Genomic DNA, 17,536 nt, shown 5'->3' with positions numbered 1-17,536 from the left:
GGGAGCATATCTTCTAAGGACTTTCCAGCCCCTTCTGAGAGAGGCAGGCATCGAAGGGTGTGAAGAACTGCTCTAAAGTCAAAGCAAGTTCAGGCTGTGGTTCTGCGTGCCTTTGGGCAAGTTAGCTTCTCTGCATCCCGGTTTCTTCGTGGGTTAAAATAAGAGTTCCTAGCTCACAAGGCAGCTCTCACTATTTTATTGCCTTTGACTTGGGGTATGCTCCAAGTGTGTGAAGTCAGCGTAGGCTGTCAGGATATGCCCCCCCCCCCGAAAAAAACCTATTTATTTATTTATTTGAGAGAGACAAAGAGAGCACAAGTGGGGAGAGGGGCAAAGGGTGAGGGAGACGCAGATTCCCTTCCCAGTGGAGAGCCTGACACGGGGTTGGGGGGGGGGGGGTCCATCCCAGGACCCTGAGATCATGACCTGAGGCCAAAGGCAGACCTTTAACCAATTGAGCCACACAGGCGCCTCTTGGCCTATTGGTTATTTTAAATTGAAGGCACTTGAAGAATAGCACATGTAAGGGCACTCTGACCTTCTTTTTTCTTCTCGAAGGCAGGAGATAAAACTCCCCAGGGAAAGGTACCATCCCTGTGCCAGGAGGAAAGAAACATTCTCAGCAGAGATGGGAAATCAAGGCGGAGAGTAATACGCGCCAACACGGCTTGTCCGACTCACCCTCGTGTTCCTAGTTACTTTCCCACATCTAACTACACTAGCCCAAGCCTTTTTATTTTGTCATGTTTTTCACAGTTTACTACTCTTCGTCCAGCCTAAAATACAAGCTTGGGGCCCTAACTGCTTCTTTGCGTCTTCATTTTTCTTGTGAAGGCTCCTGTGTATATAAAAATTACTAAATAGAGGGGCGCCTGGGTGGCTCAGTCGGTTAAGCGTCTGCCTTCGGCTCAGGTCATGATCCCAGGGTCCCGGGATGGAGCCCTGCATCGGGCTCCCTGCTCAAGGGGGAGCCTGCTTCTCCCTCTCCCTCTGCTGCTCCCCCTGCTTGTACTCTCTCTCTCTGTCAAATAAATAAGTAAACTCTTTTAAAAAATATAAAAAAATAAAAATATTAGTTGACACTCAAGATTTACAATTACTTTCTCTTGTAATTACTCATCTCAAGGTCAAAATGATCAATAGTTCTTAGCTGCCCACAATATGTAGGACACCAAGCTGCATATATTCTAGTTCCAAGTTAAAGGGACTAGAAGAAAATGTTCTTTGCTATGTCCAAAGTCCCTGGTTTCCATCCATCACCGAACTAATAACCTAAAATAAAATGGTGTATTTGCATGAGAAGTGTCTTCCGAATCGAATGCAAATGAGGTGAATGGTGCCACATTGTGTCTTCTTCATTATGGACAAAACCACTGGCATTAATTAATTACGGTTTCTTTCTCTTCTTGCAAGGTAACTGCCCTTAAATTTTTGCTACAAAGAGAGCGAATTCCACTGTGCTTCCATCAAATGTCATCCTTTCAATAGGTGGGATTTGTTTTTGCTGATGTTTTACAGACCTTGTAATCTTGCCTGTTCCTTTCTGGTCGGCCTGCCGTGTTCATCATGTTTCTGCAGGAAGACTGTGACATCACAATGGGCACCACCTCTTCTTCCTTCGGGAGTCCTTGTAGGTGTTAGGAAGCCATGTTTTTCTACAAAGATGGGGAAATTCACAGCTGGCGGACTCACTTTTCCTCTCAAAATGAGACTTTAAAAATGCCAGCCATCTGAAAGAACAATAAATTAAAAGAAATAACTGACTCGCATTTGTCCCCCCTCTCTTTTAAATCAGCCTCCTTTTTCCTCAAGTTGTAAACTGGTGACGAATTGATGCAATGTTTTATTACTCATTGGCTGCAAAATATTATGCATCTTGGCAAGTTGATGAGTGACTATGTAACTGAAAACATTTCTACAATAATTTGAGAAACTTTGCTGGTTTGATCCAGAATCACGATATACGTGAAATTAAGCAGGCAAACATTACCCTTCCTGTTATTGTCTGGCTACTGCTACAAGGTAACATTTATTTGAGACTTACTACGCTCCAGGCATGGTCTCATGGTCTTTCTTTCTTTCTTTCTTTCTTTCTTTCTTTCTTTCTTTCTTTCTTTCAAGATTTATTGATTTATTTTAGAGAGGGCGAGAGAGAGTGGGGGAGGGGCAGACAGGGAGAGAGAGAATCTCAAGCGGACTCCGTGCTGAGCTTGGAGCCCAACATGGAGCTTGATCCCAGGACTCTGAGATCATGACCTGAGCGGAAATCGAGTCAGCCACCTAAGCAACTGAGCCACCCAGGTGCCCCAGTCTTTGACTCAGTTCTCACAGTGACCCTACTGTGGGCTGCTATATCTAGGCATTTTTAAAAATTTGTATTTATTTATTTTTTAAATAATATTTTTAAATTATATTATGTTAGTCCCCATACAGTACATCCCTATTTTTTGATGTACAGTTCGATGATTCATTAGTTGCGTATAACACCCAGTGCACCATGCAATATGTGCCCTCCTTACTACCCATCACCGGCCTATCCCATTCCCCCATCCCCCTCCCCTCCGAAGCCCTCAGTTTGTTTCTTGGAGTCCATAGTCTCTCAAGCTTCCCTCCCCCCTCTGATTACCCCCCTTTCTTTATCCCTTTTTTCTCCTACCGATTCTACTTCTTATGTTCCATAAATGAGTGAAACCATATGATAATTGTCTTTCTCTGCTTGACTAGGCTTTTTTTTTTAAACCTTATTTTATAGATGAGGAAAGGGAGGCTATGCAAGGTTTGGTAAATTACCCAAGATCATCACACTGTTAGGTTTTTTTTAAAGCTTTTATTTATTTATTTGAGAAAAAGAGAGCACACACATGAGTGGGGGGACAGGCAGAGGGAGAGAGAGAAGCAGACTCCTTGCTGAGCAGGGAGCCCGATGCAGGCCTTGATCCCAGGACCCCTAAGATCATGACCTGAGCCGAAGGCAGACACTTAAGGGACTGAGCCACCCAGGTGCCCCCGCTGGTCAGTTTTGAAGCCAGACTCTGTACCTCGTCCTATCATCTGTCAGCCCCTGCCTTCCCCCAGCACCGTGTTAGAACTTTGCTCGGCCATTCTTTAGGAGCAATTATAAGATTATAACACTCAGAGCCCATGTTGTCGATTTGACTTTGGACATGGGAAACTCGTTGTTTCTTGAAGGAGCAAATTCTAATTTCAAGGCTGAAATTAGAGATGGACGGAAACCCCCTATTGCTTGTATGTCACATAATCATTTTTAAAAAGAGCTTTTTGTTGAGAGCAATCTTTCGTCGTGTTTGAAATGGTTTCACACTGAATATGGAAAAGAGAAGGCTCGATCACGTCAGGTGTTTTGAACATGACTGCATCGGAGATCAGTTGGTGTGCATTGCCTGCCACTGCTTCCTGGGCAGTCCGAGCCTCTCCTGAGGTCGGCTCTAGCGTTCATTCTGCCCGAGGTATGTTTGCAGCCGGACCTACCGCAGGCACTCTACACTTGCAGGCTCAAACCACACTCATGGTCTGTCCCCTTCCCCTTCCCCACAGTCCCTGTTTGGTTACTAGCATAATCATCCTTTCAGTTATTTCAGAGAAAAATGTTGTAATGGTGTCTTCCCTGATTCTCCCAAACCAATCTAATTTGCCTATATAATTAAATACCAAGTGCTGTTGTTTCTAGTTCAGGTCGTCTTTCTAATTGATCCCCCCCCCCAATTTCTACAACCACCTGCTTGGTTTGGCCCCTTGTCATCCCTCCGCTTAGATAACCTCAAAGCATCCCCATCAGTGCTTCTGCCTTTGCTGTCTGCACCCTCCGATTCAACCTCTTTGCCAGGCGTTCTTCCCTGACATCTGTGAGCTTCAGAAAGTTTGACTCCCACCCTGCAATGGCTTAGAAAATTCTGTGCCTGTGTACAATTTCTCCCACCACTCCCCAGTACCCCAGGGAGAGAATCCATAACTCTCATGAAACTCTCAGAGAAAGTTTTGATACAACAAAGACTGGAAAAAAAAAAATGCTCTGCTGAGTCATGCCTAAAGCGGCCAGAGTGGTCTTTTGAGAACATGCATGGCATCGTGCTATTGCTTTGCTTGAAAATGGATGAAACTCTTACTGTCCGTAGGACCAAATCAAAGCCCCTTCTCTCAGCCTGTACTGCTAGTCAATCTCTCCACATCTGCTCTTGTTTACAAGTAGGATGCTGATTTTGTTCAGGGAGGCGTTGTGCGCACTGGGGAGTACGATGCTCTCCAGAGTGTCTTGCAGCTAGGAATGTCCACGTGATCCAATTCTGGCCAGAGAGAAGAAGTGCATGTTCCCTGGGCGGGGCTTGTGAGGCAGCTCCTTTGCGGCTCACTCTTCACTTTTTCCTGCAGGAATGCTGATGCAATGTGACATTTTGTAATTATAAAATGCAACACGGAAACCACATGCTAATGATGGCGAGGGCAAGAACTCCTCCTCTACCTGCTTGCTTTGTATAGAGCATCCCCCCCCCCTTTTTTTCCTTTTTTTGGGTGAGAGTCATAAAATCCTTATTTGTCAAAGCCACTGCTGGCCCAGCTCCTAGAATCTGATCCCAAACTTTCCAAGCCTTATCGCCTCTCATTGTCTCCACCTAATACTCTACGCCATATTTCTTACTTTTTCCAACTTATTCTGCACTTAAAAAAGAATCTTTTTGTTTTAGAATGGTTTTAGATTTACAGAAAAGGTGCAATGCTAGGTCCAATAATTCCCGTAGACTTCCCGCCCTGTTTCCACTACAGTTAATCTCTAACATTGCTATGGTACATTTCTCATGACTGGGAAACCCATGTTGGCATACCTAACTAAATTTCAGACTCTGCTTGGATTTCAGTGTTTTTTTTTTTTTTTTTTTTTTTTTCACCAATGTCCTCTTTTCTCTCCCCAAGATTCCATCCAGGATATACCACATTACCTCACACGCCATTCCCTCCTTGGTCTCCTCTGGTCTGTGACTGTTTTTCAAGTCTTTCCTTGTTTTCAATAACCTTGACAGTTTTGACGTCTAGTGCTGGGTGTTTGTAGCCTTCTCTCGATTTGGGTTTGTCCGATGTTTTTCTCATGGTTAGGCTGGGGTTATGGGTTTTTTTGGAGGAGAACTGCAGAGGTAAAGTGCCATTCTCATCACGAGGCATGATTTGAATACGTCACTAATATAACATCTCTCTGATGTTAACCTTGATCATCTGGTTAAGGAAGTGTTTGCCAGATTTCTTCACTATAAAGTTACTGTTATTTTTTCCCCTTTTGTATACTCTTTTCTTTAGATGCAAGTCACTAACTATGCCCCACATTCAAGGTGTGTGTGTGTGTGTGTGTGTGTGTGTGTGTGTGAGATTAAGTTTTATCTCCTGGTGGGGGGTATCTATGTAAATTATTTGAAATTATTCTGTAAAGAAGACTTGTCTCTAAGCTCACAAGTATTATTCACCCCGTCATTTATTTACAGCTAAGCACGGACTCATAGGTGTTTATTGCATACTTTGGGTTACATCCAATATTACACTATTTATGTCTCAAATTATTACAGCTTCGACCAGTGAGGATCTTTCAGACTGGCTCCTGCATTCTTTGTCTATGCCCCCATCCTTTTGTTTTTTGAGTACTTTTTAAACTTTTTGGCGTGTGAGATATTCTTGGCTTATCTTGTGTCTTCCCGGCCCCAGCCCTAGAATCAGCCATACCTCCAAGGAGCCCTGGTTCCTTTTATTGGGGGATGGTGTTGGAAACCAAGGTATGGGCACTTGGTGTGCTCATTGCTAGTGGGATGTCATTGCTTCTTAGGCCCTGCTGATGACTCATGTCCGTGCACTTATCTATAATGATATCTGTCCGTCTGTGTCTATATTAAGCTAACAGTGAGTCCACGCTGATGCCTCTGACTCAAATCCAGCATCCAATGGCCTGTTCTTGTCTTTCCTTCCTGCTTACCCTTAATTCCCCTTGCCAGTGACAATGAACCTGGCTCCCGCCAACCACCATCTATTTTCTTATTGGTTCATTTCCAGTGTACATGTAAAACAGTTTCTGAATTTTTAATCTGGAACCCTGTGAGAAACGACTTACCAACTAGACTACAATATGTAGGTAGACTTCCATTTGTCTTTAGTCTAACATTTTCCAGTTACTTAGCTCGCTGCTTCTTTTCACCAACCCCCTTCTCACATTTGTGGAACCTTTCGATTCTTTTGTCACAGTCTGTGTTTCATCCTAGGATCTCCCCATCTCCTGGTTGACTTAAAAAAAATCTGCATACATTGAAGTTCACTTTTTGTGATGTAAAGCTTTATGGGTTTTGACAAATGCATAAAGAACGTACCTACCACCCCAGTTCCATACAGAAGAATCTTACCATCCTAAAATTACTCTGTGGGTCCCCTTTGTAGTCCCATCCTTTTTTTCCACACAGTTTTACCTTGCCTGAAACTTACTTATGCTCCTCGACTGGTGTCTAACTCCTCTAATTAAGGATGGCTTCGACCCCTTCTCTTCTGTGAATGCCATCCTTTGCATTCTTATCTCCCAATCTCACAACACACATTTCAACTCAGACATCATCTTTACAAAGGTTCCTACAGTACTTTGCTATTACTTCTATTATAGAATTTCAATTTTCAATTTTTATAAGGAAATCATCATTTTAGTTTTTTGTCTTCTCCATGCCACAGTCAGCTCCTTGGGACCAGAAACTCTGCTTTATTCACTGTTATTTCTCAAGAGCTTGGTTTACAGTTTGTGCTCATTAAATGTTTGTGGTTTTCCGAATTGGATATGTTATAGCTAATATTCAGATTAACCAGCTAATTAAACTGAACAAGTATTTATTGAGAACCAGATAAGTTCTTGGCAGTTTAATAGACGCTGGCTGTGAGGAATACACAATGAGTCTTGTATTTTAACATTTCTGTGGGTTTATAATGTCACTGAAACACTAGTTAGAGGTTGCTACTGAGATGTGTTTGTGGTCAGGAGGCTGGGGCCAAGGGTGAAGAGAGGTCCTAGTTTGGTATTTTGGCCGGGCAAAATTTCAGTGATCCAGAATCACCATGTTACGGTATCAGGAAAAGAAATATTGATTCAAGAAAAGGAAAAAGAAATGAGAAACAAAAAAACAAAGGTAAGTAGCTCTTTCAGTGTCTCCTCTTGAAAGGGAAAGGACAGACTCAAAGGCCCCAGGGCTCACCCGCTGAGCTATTTTTATGCTCCAAAGGCAGGACATGTGTGTTACATAATAAAGAATTTGTCCAGTCTTTGTTTGGGTTCCTGGCACAGAGCTTCTAAAACTCTTGGAATTTCCCAAATGACAGCAGTGTCTTTGTTATTCAGGAGCCCTTCCTCCTATCACACCTGAGTTTATGCTGATGAGATGACTCAAGGTGGGCTCCCTGGTCGTGTCAGGATGTCAGGATGGGGGCTGGTCACCACAAAGGCCAACCATGGGATTAGAGGGTTGGGACTTTGAACCAGCCTGACCTCTAAGCAGCGGGGAGATTGGAGATTGAGTTCAATCACCTGGCCAGTGACGTAGTCAATCATCTTGACATCATGAACCCTCACTAAAAAGTCTGGACACCAGGGCTCAGGGGAGCGTCCTCGTTGGTGAACATATTGATGTACTGGGCAGGTCAAGCGCCCCAATTCCGCAGGGAGAGGGTACAGAAACTCTGCATTTGGGACCCTCTCAGGCCTTGTCCTTTGTGTCTCTCCATTTGGCTGGCTGGGATTTTTATTCTTTATAATAAAATGTCTTCATAAGTATCATGCTTTCCTGAGTTCTGTGAGTCATTCTAACAAATTATCAAAGCTGAGGGGGTCATGGGAACCTCCAAATTTGTCACCATCAGTCAAAAGCACAGGTGGCCTGAGACACTCCAAAGTCCGGCATCTTGAAGTGAGGACAATCTAATGCAGGACCGAGCAGTTAACTTGTGCTAACTTCAGGTAGTTAGTGGCAGAATTGAATTGCAGGAAACCAGTCGGGGTTGAAATAGGATATGTGCACCACCAATGAATGAGTCAAGGGTTGAATGCCAGGCTTGAGTGAAGGGAAGAGTAATGTTTGAGGGACTGGCCTCTTTGAAGCTTTTCCAAATCCCACAGCTTGTAGGTTTCTTGCTACTTTTCATATAATGGTGAAGGCCGATGGGTAGGCGCTATGGACTGAATGTATCCCCCCCAGATTCCCATACTGAAACCTAATCCCCAATGTAATGGCATCAGGAGGTGGGGATTTGGGAAGGTGATTAGGTCATGAGGGCTGAGCGCTCATGAATGGGATTCGTACCTTATAAAAGAGGTACCGGAAAGATCCCTTTCCCCTTCCTCCATGCAAAGGCTTAGTGAGAAGACCGCCATCCATGAACCAAGAAGTGGGCTCTCACCAGACACCAAATCATCTGGCACCTTGATCTTGGATTTCCAGCCTCCAGAACTGTGAGAAATAAATGTCTATTGTTTATAAGCCACATAGACTAAGGTATTTTGTTATGGCAGCCTGAATGGACGAAGACAATGGAGAATAGAGTTTGTGAACGGGAATTGTGGGCCCGGTGCTGGGCCCCTGGGGAGGCCATGGCAGTAGTAACCCTCTAGTGTGGAGTCTGTATTTCCTCCAGGGGTTGGATGCCCCAGGCCTTGGGGGCCACAGACCTGTGGGCCTCATATAGGGAGATTCCTAATTCCTGATAGTCATGGTAGTAGGTGTTTATTTATTTATTTTCTCTAAAGGTAAATGTTACTGATATTGATATTCAAATGCTATGTCGCTGAAAATAATCGCATTGGCAAAACCCAGCTTTATGCTGACAGACCTAATTCTGACTGAACACAATTCACAAATCAATAAACTGTGATTATCTAAAGCTCCATGCCAGGATCTGAACACTGCCCTAATTTAATATGACTTAACACAATTCTACATTACATTTCTACCCTTGTTCTGTCAGCTCAGAGAAAATACAAATGTTTTTGAGGTGGTGACACCCTGCATTACACAGGCCTGACTCCTTTGGGTGTGATTTTGGAGGCAAAATTGCAAAGTAGAAAGGCCCCGGTGGGGCCTCTCAGCTTGTTTCTTACTCTCTTTTTCCCACCAAGACTTTCCTTTATCAGGAGAGCAGTCATCCTCCAGCAGGAGTTAGCTCAAAATGGTGATACATTTCCTAAGGGGCATTTGCATTTTAGCAAGAAGCCCTTGAACCCTAGAAGTCATCAAGGCTCAAAGGGAAGTGTTGGAATGTGCTGGGTGGGAAAATGCCCCAGGAGCAGAGAGGGGACACAGGCCCAGCGTCAGTAAGGGCTGGGTTCGAATTCAGCTCTGCCACTCTTTGGCTTTGTTAACTTGGGTAAATTTGTAACTCTTCTTGGGCTCAGTTTGTGCACCTACAATGCCATGGGAGGAGAGAACTAATATCTGTTGAGTGTTTCATAGAATCATCTCCTTTACCCCTCTCCTAGCCTTCTATAGTAAGCACTACTATCCCATTCTATAGGAGAGAAAACCGAGGCTCAGAGTAAATACAGAAAATACTCAAGAACATGGATCTGGTGCTAAGTGACAGCATTTCTGAGTGTTTCGGAACCTGGTGGCCTGAGACCTTCTCATTGAGCTGTCCTCATGGGATGATTAACTGTCCTTATTTGCCACATGACACCTTTCCCAAAGAGGTTTTGGGCAGCAAGGAACAGTGAGTTCTGGTGAGTGATGGGAAGGTAGACTCCCGTCAGTTTCTCAGAAGTGGGGATAGCTATGGAAGTAGGAGAAGCCTAGTCCAAGGCCATTTGTCTGCCGGCCATTCCTCCTTCCTCCGTGGTGATGGGACCCACCATTGTTCACATCACAGTAATGGCAGCCATGATAATCCCATTCCCTGGGGGCAGATTTGTACTTGCCCAGCAGGCCTCCATATAGCTGGCGGTGGTCATCTGTCCCGGTTCTGCACAATGAGACACAAAGAATCATCTGCTGGAGACTTCTGGAAAGAATGGTCTCCTCCAATAAAAATAGTGAGATATGGGAAGAGACCCCTTTCTTCCCTTCCTTCTCTCAGTGGTGTGGGAAGACCTATGTTTAGAATGGCGACCACCATATTGTGACCACAGAGTCAAGGCAACGAGAGTCGCTGACATGCCAAATCATCCTGGTACAGCTTCTTACCAGGTTTCCAGTTAGAGGAGATAATTCCACATCTCCATCATCTAAGTCACTCTTGACCTCGCATTCTATTACTTGCAGTGGAAGGCATCTACTCTGAAAGTCCTGGTCTGCAGAAGAGTGTTTTCTCCTAGGGATTTTTTACATGATAGCAATGGCTCTGAGAACTTTCAGGCTAGAATTTCCCAATGGGCTGGTTCCTATGAGCTACACACATCATCTTTTAGCAGACAGAAATTCCTGGAGGAAAGAGGAAAGATATCCTACCCCTTATCCATTGGGATTGAAGGACAAGTGCACAGAACTGGCTTTTTTTTTTTTTTTGGAGAGGGGGAGGGAAGGGCTGAGAAACCCTTAGATCAAGACCTGAGCTGAAATCAAGAGTTGGATGCTTAACTGACTGAGCCACCCAGGCACCCCATGAACTGGCTTTTTAATTGCAGGGCCCAGTGCAAAGTAAAAATCTGGCACCTCTCGTGCAAAAATTATAAAGAATTTCAAGATAGAGACAGCAGAGTATTAAGCCAAGCATGAAGCCCTTCTGAGCCTAGAACGTTCTATAACCGTTAAGTCATCTGTTCATGGAGCCATCTTTGTAAGAGAGAGACAGTTGAGAGTTACTGCCTCCCAGCCAGAATCCAGCCACATGGCTCTCTGTTGGTGGAAGGACGTTTCTAGTGTCCTTTAATTCCCACTGAGTTGTTTACTATTCAGTTTTCTGGTACGACTATCCCTTTGGAGCTTGTGTTTTCTTGGCTGGGGTCCCTTAATTTTTAGATATTTCTTCTGATGTTTTTCTGCTCCAAACTTCCACGGGAGGAAAGGGAAGTAAAATTATTGAGCCCTGTTGTACCAGGTGTTCATGCGTGTTATCTCTTTTAGCATGACGGCCTTCAGGGGAGAGGTATTTTATACCCCTGTTTTGCAGATGAGCAAACCAAGATTCAGAGGCATGAAGTGACCCAAGGTGTGGTTGTGATTTCAGTCCGAGCTGGTCTGTTTCCCAAGTCTGGACTCTTTCTTCCGCACAGCCCTGCATCTTTCCTCCCTTGGTTCCCTCTTCCAACCCTATGCGGCTACAATAACACACTTAGTTTCCATGAGCGAGTCCCCTCCCTCCCAAGTGAAGTGGGAGCATTATGTCTTGTTCAGCCTTCTCTGTCCATGGCAGGGGATGTTTTAGCAATTACTTTACACTCTGTTTAATCCCATGGGAGTCATTACTGTTGGAGGGTAACAATAAAACAGGCTCATTGGAATTTCCTGAAGGTAAGGCTCTCCTCTAAACAGTTTCATTGTGCTAAACAGTAATGGCAGAGGCTGTTCCTCTCCATGACAACTTTGATTGGCAGGGAAATCCAGACTGCAGGCTGGAGCCAACAGTTTCTTCTTTTGTCACAGGGATTGGGCTATGTTCCAGGCACCATTGCAATGTGAGAGCCAAAGCTGATACATGCCCTCGATAATCACCCTCCCCCAACCTTCTAGTCCATCCCTTTGCATTCCATAAATACTTCCTGAGTGTCCACTCTAAGTGCCGTGTTGCCTTGGGGCCAGAGAGTTGAGACAAAGCCTCTGCCCTTAAGGAACTCACTATCTAGTAAGACGACAAGACAATTAATACACATTGTACGGTACAACAGTAAAAGTGTGTCAAAGAGGAGGGATTGATTATTTATCTGCAGAGAATCCAAGAAAGATTTCTAGAACAGGGGATCCCTGAGTTTTAGTCTGTATGATCAGTAACAGCTTTCCAAGCAACATGGATGTGAGGGTAGGGAACTTTCTAAGCAGTGCGTACAAAGGCACGAAGCAGCATTGTGTATGTAATAGTTAGCTATTACCACATAACAAATCACCCCAAAACTCGGTGGCTTAAAACAACGATCAGTATTTCTCATGGGTTTGTCTGTGGACTGGGCTTAGTGGGGTACTGGCTCTCATTCTTACAGAGGCAAGAGAGAATAAGTGGAAACACGTACACTGTCATTTCTACCAATTTATTGGCCCAAGCATTCGTATGGTTGGGTCCAGAGTCAAGGGGTTGGGGTGAAGCTGTGCCGATGATGGGAGAAGAGTACAAAACGAAAGGGCTTAGGGTATGGATATAAGGGCAGGTGAACACTCGGGGCCATTAATGCAATTTACCGAGGAAGAGTTTCTCAACGGTGAGCGATTTCTTTTCGTAGGAGACTGTCGTGGGTACCATAGGATGTCCCTGCTAGATGTTTGTAGCATCTCTACTTGTGACAATCAAACATGTCTTCAGAGTTTCTGAATGTCCCTCGGGGTGTATGTGTGTGTGTGTCTGTGTGTGTGTGTGTTTGTGTGTGTGTGTGTGTGTGTGTGTGGCAAAACTGCCCCCATTTGAGAACCACTGTACCAAGATTTGTTAGGAAACTCAGAATATTCCAAAATCGTTGGAATTCATGATGCAACATAAGAAAATAGGTGGTGGGGGGGATCGAAGAGGAGTTAAAACAGCTGAAAATACACCTGGTTAGGCAGGTAGAGGATGCCTTTGGAGGATCCCACAGGCCAAAATTAGGAACTTAGGTTTTATCAGAGGGTATCAGATTTGGGGTTTGGGAAGTTGACTCTGGGCTGTGGTGACCCATTCATCCGCAGCAGCTGACCCCATCATTCCCAGTGTCAACCAGCAGGCAGCCTTGGGGCAGGGCATTGCTGGAACACAGTGGCAGCTCTCTTAGGCACACGGCGGTACAAGGAGTGAGACCACTCACACAAAAGGCTCACACCTCTGTGTGCTTCATGGGGCATAGAGCAGTGGTTTATCTCCGCAACTGCATAAAAATTAATGATAGCCTTTTTCTGAACCATTTTGCTCCTGGGCCTCAAGGAATACATTGTTCCAATAATTCCTTTGATTTTTCTCATCAGGGGATGATGCAGCTGAGTAATGGCGTTCATATAAATACTTCTTTGCCTTTCAGAGAGCATACACCCTTCTGAATTGTACACTGCAATTTAGAAATTACACTCACATGTGGAATAATACAGCTCGGTGTACTTATTAGGGAGGCTGGCATCAGTCCTTCAATTGTTCAAGATCCCTGGGTATTTCTATTATGGTGTAAATTAGCTAGTATTTTTCCAAGTTCATTATTGCTATTTTTAAGTCCATTATTTATTTATAAGGCGTTAGAGGCACATACATGTTCATGGCCTCGCAAGAGAAACGTCTTCTGGTTAACTTGGCATTGCAGGTTTTAGCATAGAGACACGAGTCTTTGAAATCACGGGTTTTGTGTTTTTTTCAAGTTGATTTGATGGTTATGGTTTATAGCACAAATGCATAGAGAGCGTGTCTTTTTTTTTTTTTTAATTGAATTTTTACCAAAAAGGACAGAACCCTGTGGGAATGGAGTGCTTCCAAATGGTGGTTTTTGAATGGTATAGGGCGACCGCTTTCATTTCGTGCTGGTGGAACCATAATGTCTTGTGGGACTTTTCCTGTTCCCGTGTGAAGGGAGCAGTGCTCGAGGGATGAGATTTAGATGTGTGTGATGTTTCTAGGCTGCCAGAGCAGTGTCTCCTCGATCCCAAGAAGTACTTGCTAAACATCCTGATTCTAGGTCCTCATCCTGGGAGAGAGGCCTGGGCATCTGTATGTTTACCAAGTACTGTGGTTGCCTCTTCGGCTGAGCAAGTTTGGGAAGGCCTAGGTTCTTAGATTTGGTTCTTCCTTCTGTCACTGAGAAAGCTTCTTAAAAGTCCAGCTTTCTTGCCTTCACTTAAAAATCCGTGGGGGTAGGGCCCTGGAATCTATATTTTCTAAAGCTTTCTAGGTGATCCCTGCGGGTTAGGTAATAAATATGGCATTAGATTCCAAGTTTCATGAGGTCAGAAATCAGGCATCCACCCTATCTACTCCTGGGTCCTAACTATGCCTAGAAGTGTGCATAGTACCTGCTTGATAAATATTAATTTAATGAAAGAAGTCTTAAGATATCACGCTCCCATGAGTTTCTTGTCTATTGCCTTGTTTTCATTCTGTTCTTTTTCAGACTTTTCCTTAGGAGAGAAACTTGCATTTAATTGAGCTAATGTTGGGGACTCAGGTGGGGAGGGGTCCGCATTTCCATATCTGATGGGAAAATTTGGGACTTGCAATCCAGGGTTTATAAAAACAAAGCAAATCCCAAACAAAAACCTTTCTTCTTTTTTCCATACCCTTGATCTAGAAAGTTCTCACAGGACCTACCCTATTTCTGTTTCTAATCTAATTACCCTGCGCGGGAACTGCTCTGAAGGAAAGAAGAGGAGTTGGCTCTTTAGACTGGGCCAGTTACTTTGGTCAAAACACATGACGGACATAACCCTACTCCGCAGGGTAGAGATGAGAATAAAGGTAGAATTTGAAAGCTTTTAGTGAAGTGTAAAAAGTATAGAAAGAATATGTAGATTCATAAAAAATTACTATCTTTGTTCTTAGGAGGCAGTGGATTCTCATAAAAAGAGCTCAGCTTTTGGTTCCTGACCTGGATTCAAACCTGGCTGTGTCACTTACGAGCTCTGAGCCACTCTGAGCCTCTCGCTCTGAGCTTCAGTTTCCTGGTACTTTAAAAGACAAGGGGCCCCTGGGTGGCTCAGATGGTTAAGCGTCTGCCTTTGGCTTGGGTCAGGATCTCTGGGTCCTGGAATCGAGTCCCACATCGAGCCCCACGTTGAGCCCCACATCGGGCTCCCGGCTCAGCGGGGAGTCTGCTTCTCCCTCTCCTTCTTCCTCTCCCCCGGCTCATGCTCTCTCTCTCTGTATCTCTCTGTCTCAAATAAATAAATAAAATCTTAAAAAAAAAAAGAGAAAAGACGAAAAGAATGAACGGGGAAAGGCACATGCATGTGGAGAACTTGGTTATAGAAGGAGCTATCCTTCTGGGCATCCAAGCAATCAGTCTGGATCTAAGATGCCCATGAGTTGGAGGACAGGGTGGCTGCAGCCTGCCCACCCAGATGTCACTTTCATTCTCATTGTGGGTCCCAACTCCCTCCGTGCTGGATGGGGAGAGGGGTGGAGGCCAGTTATTGTTAATTGCATTTTAAAAAATTGTGGTAAAAGATGCCTAACCTAAATTCATCGTGTTAACCCTTTTACAGTGTGCAATCCACTGGCATTTAGCACATAAACGATGTCATGCACCCATCAGCACTATATAGTTCTAGAACGCCTTCATCACCCCATACCCGTCAAGCAGTCACTCCCCATCCCCCCAGCCCCTGGCAACCACTGATCTGCATTCTGTCTCAATGGATTTGCCCACTCTGCACACTTCACATAAGCAGAATCACAGAAGATGTGGCTTTTTGTGTTCGGCGTCTTTCACCTAGCCTCACGTGTTTAAGATTTATCCATGTTGTGTATTGATCGCACCTTACAGATGAGGAAACTGGAAGGTAAGGAAGTTGTCCAAGGTCATTTGCAGCCCAAGCCGTTTGGCTCGGGCCATTCCTCATCTTCATGCCCTTCTGACTACACTTGGGTAGGTTGTGCCCTGTGGAAAAAGGCACTTCGTCACCGTCCTAATGAGGTGACCGTGGTGCTATCCATTCAAGGCTCTTCTTTGGATCCAATTCTATGAGATAAGTGATCTGTCAGGCTCTGGCTTTGTCCAAACTTCTAAAAATAAACCATATTTCTGGGTCAGCAGCTGGGAGGGCCACATTGAACAATGACAATCCCCGAAACTTTCATCCTGTCCTTTAGTGACTCCTTAGTTAAAACAGCATTTCCCGTGGACTCTGATCTGTCCCCACCCCCCACCTGGGGGCCTGGGAATTGACGTGTGTAACGAGCTTCCCAGCTAGTCCTTAGGAGAGGAGGCATGGTCAGTTGGTACTAATTCTCTACTATAGATGGGGAAACTGAGACTCAGCACAGGGGCGGGGGGACCTCTCATGGCTCTGGATTTGGTTCCTTTGACTTGTAAGGAGGAGGCCAGGGGTGTATCAGAGTGTTATTTTCAATAAATACTTATGTTTTATTACTTACGTAGCTCTTTGAGAAATGGTTACAGCAAAGGTCTATTAATCTATGAGCTCCTGGAGGAAACAGACAGATTGTTGGAGTGCCCTCCCAGGATGTTAAAAATTAGTGACGACAGTAACGGTACTGAAGACGGTGATGACTAGACTCAGCGCGGGGGCGGGGGGGGGGGGCCTGGATCCGGTCCCTTAACTTCTAGGGATGGAGTGTCTTCTTTTGTTAAACCAGGATAATGAGACTCTCCCGCTGTTGTTCACGAGGCCAATTAGCTACTGCCTTGGAAGGACTCAGACCTATAAACACTTTGTAATCTATTCAAATGTAAAAAGCTTGTTGACTAGGACTTTAGTTTGTGAACTTAAGCATATAAAAGCCAGAAAATGCAAATACTCAGGTCTGCCTCACAAAGTCAGGCTGCCAAACCCATCCCTATCTGCCCATAATAGCTTTCCTAGCAACTCAGACCGTATAAAACAGGCAGCTAATGGCTCCGCGTTACAAACAGGCAAACAAGAAAAACCCCTATACAGGATGAGTATGAACTGGTCTCCATCAAGAAATTTTTTCTAGTTATAAATAATGGTTTGAGGGGCGTGTGTGTGTGTGTGTGTGTGTGTGTGTGTGTGTGTTAGAGTTGTTTTTTGGAGTTCCTTTTTCAAGACGGTGTCAAGACTAAAATAGTTATACAGCTTTTGGATCTGCTTTTGGAAATCATGTCAATTTAAAATAATTTGTAATAAAACTCCTGTCTCCGTTCATTTGGGCTGCTGTAACAGAGTACCATAGCCTGGGTGGCTTATAAACAACAGAGATGTATTTCTCACCGTTCTGGAGTCTGGGCGCTGGCAAGATCAAGGTGCTGGAAGGTTCTGTGTCTGCTGAGAGCCTGCTTCCTGGTTCATAGATGGTGGTCTTCTCACTGTGTCCTTACATGTTACATGGTCAAAGGGGTGAGGGAGCTCTCTGGGGCCTTTTTCCTTCCTATCTTCCTTCCTTCCTTCCTTCCTTCCTTCCTTCCTTCCTTCCTTCCTTCCTTTCTTTCTCCCTCCCTCCCTCCCTCCCTCCCTCCCTCCCTCCCTCCCTCCCTCCCTTCCTTCCTTCCTTCCTTCCTTCCTTCCTTCCTTCCTTCCTTCCTTTTTAAAATAAGGACAACTAATCTCATGACCTGGTTATCTCCCAAAGAGCCCACCTACAAGCACCATCACGTTAGGGATTGGGATTGAATGCTGTATCTCAATGTGGGGGTGGGACACACAAGCCTTGTCTGCGGCAAGTTCTAGCACAGAAGTCCTGAGTTTCATGTGTACCTAGCAATAGACATTCAGGCTACTCTGTGCCCATG

This window comes from Ursus americanus, chromosome 2 (genome assembly GCF_024610735.1).
Source record: "Ursus americanus isolate L20-20 chromosome 2, mUrsAme1.1.p, whole genome shotgun sequence".
NCBI classification, from domain to species: domain Eukaryota; kingdom Metazoa; phylum Chordata; class Mammalia; order Carnivora; family Ursidae; genus Ursus; species Ursus americanus.
Note: the sequence above shows the minus strand (reverse complement) of the source record.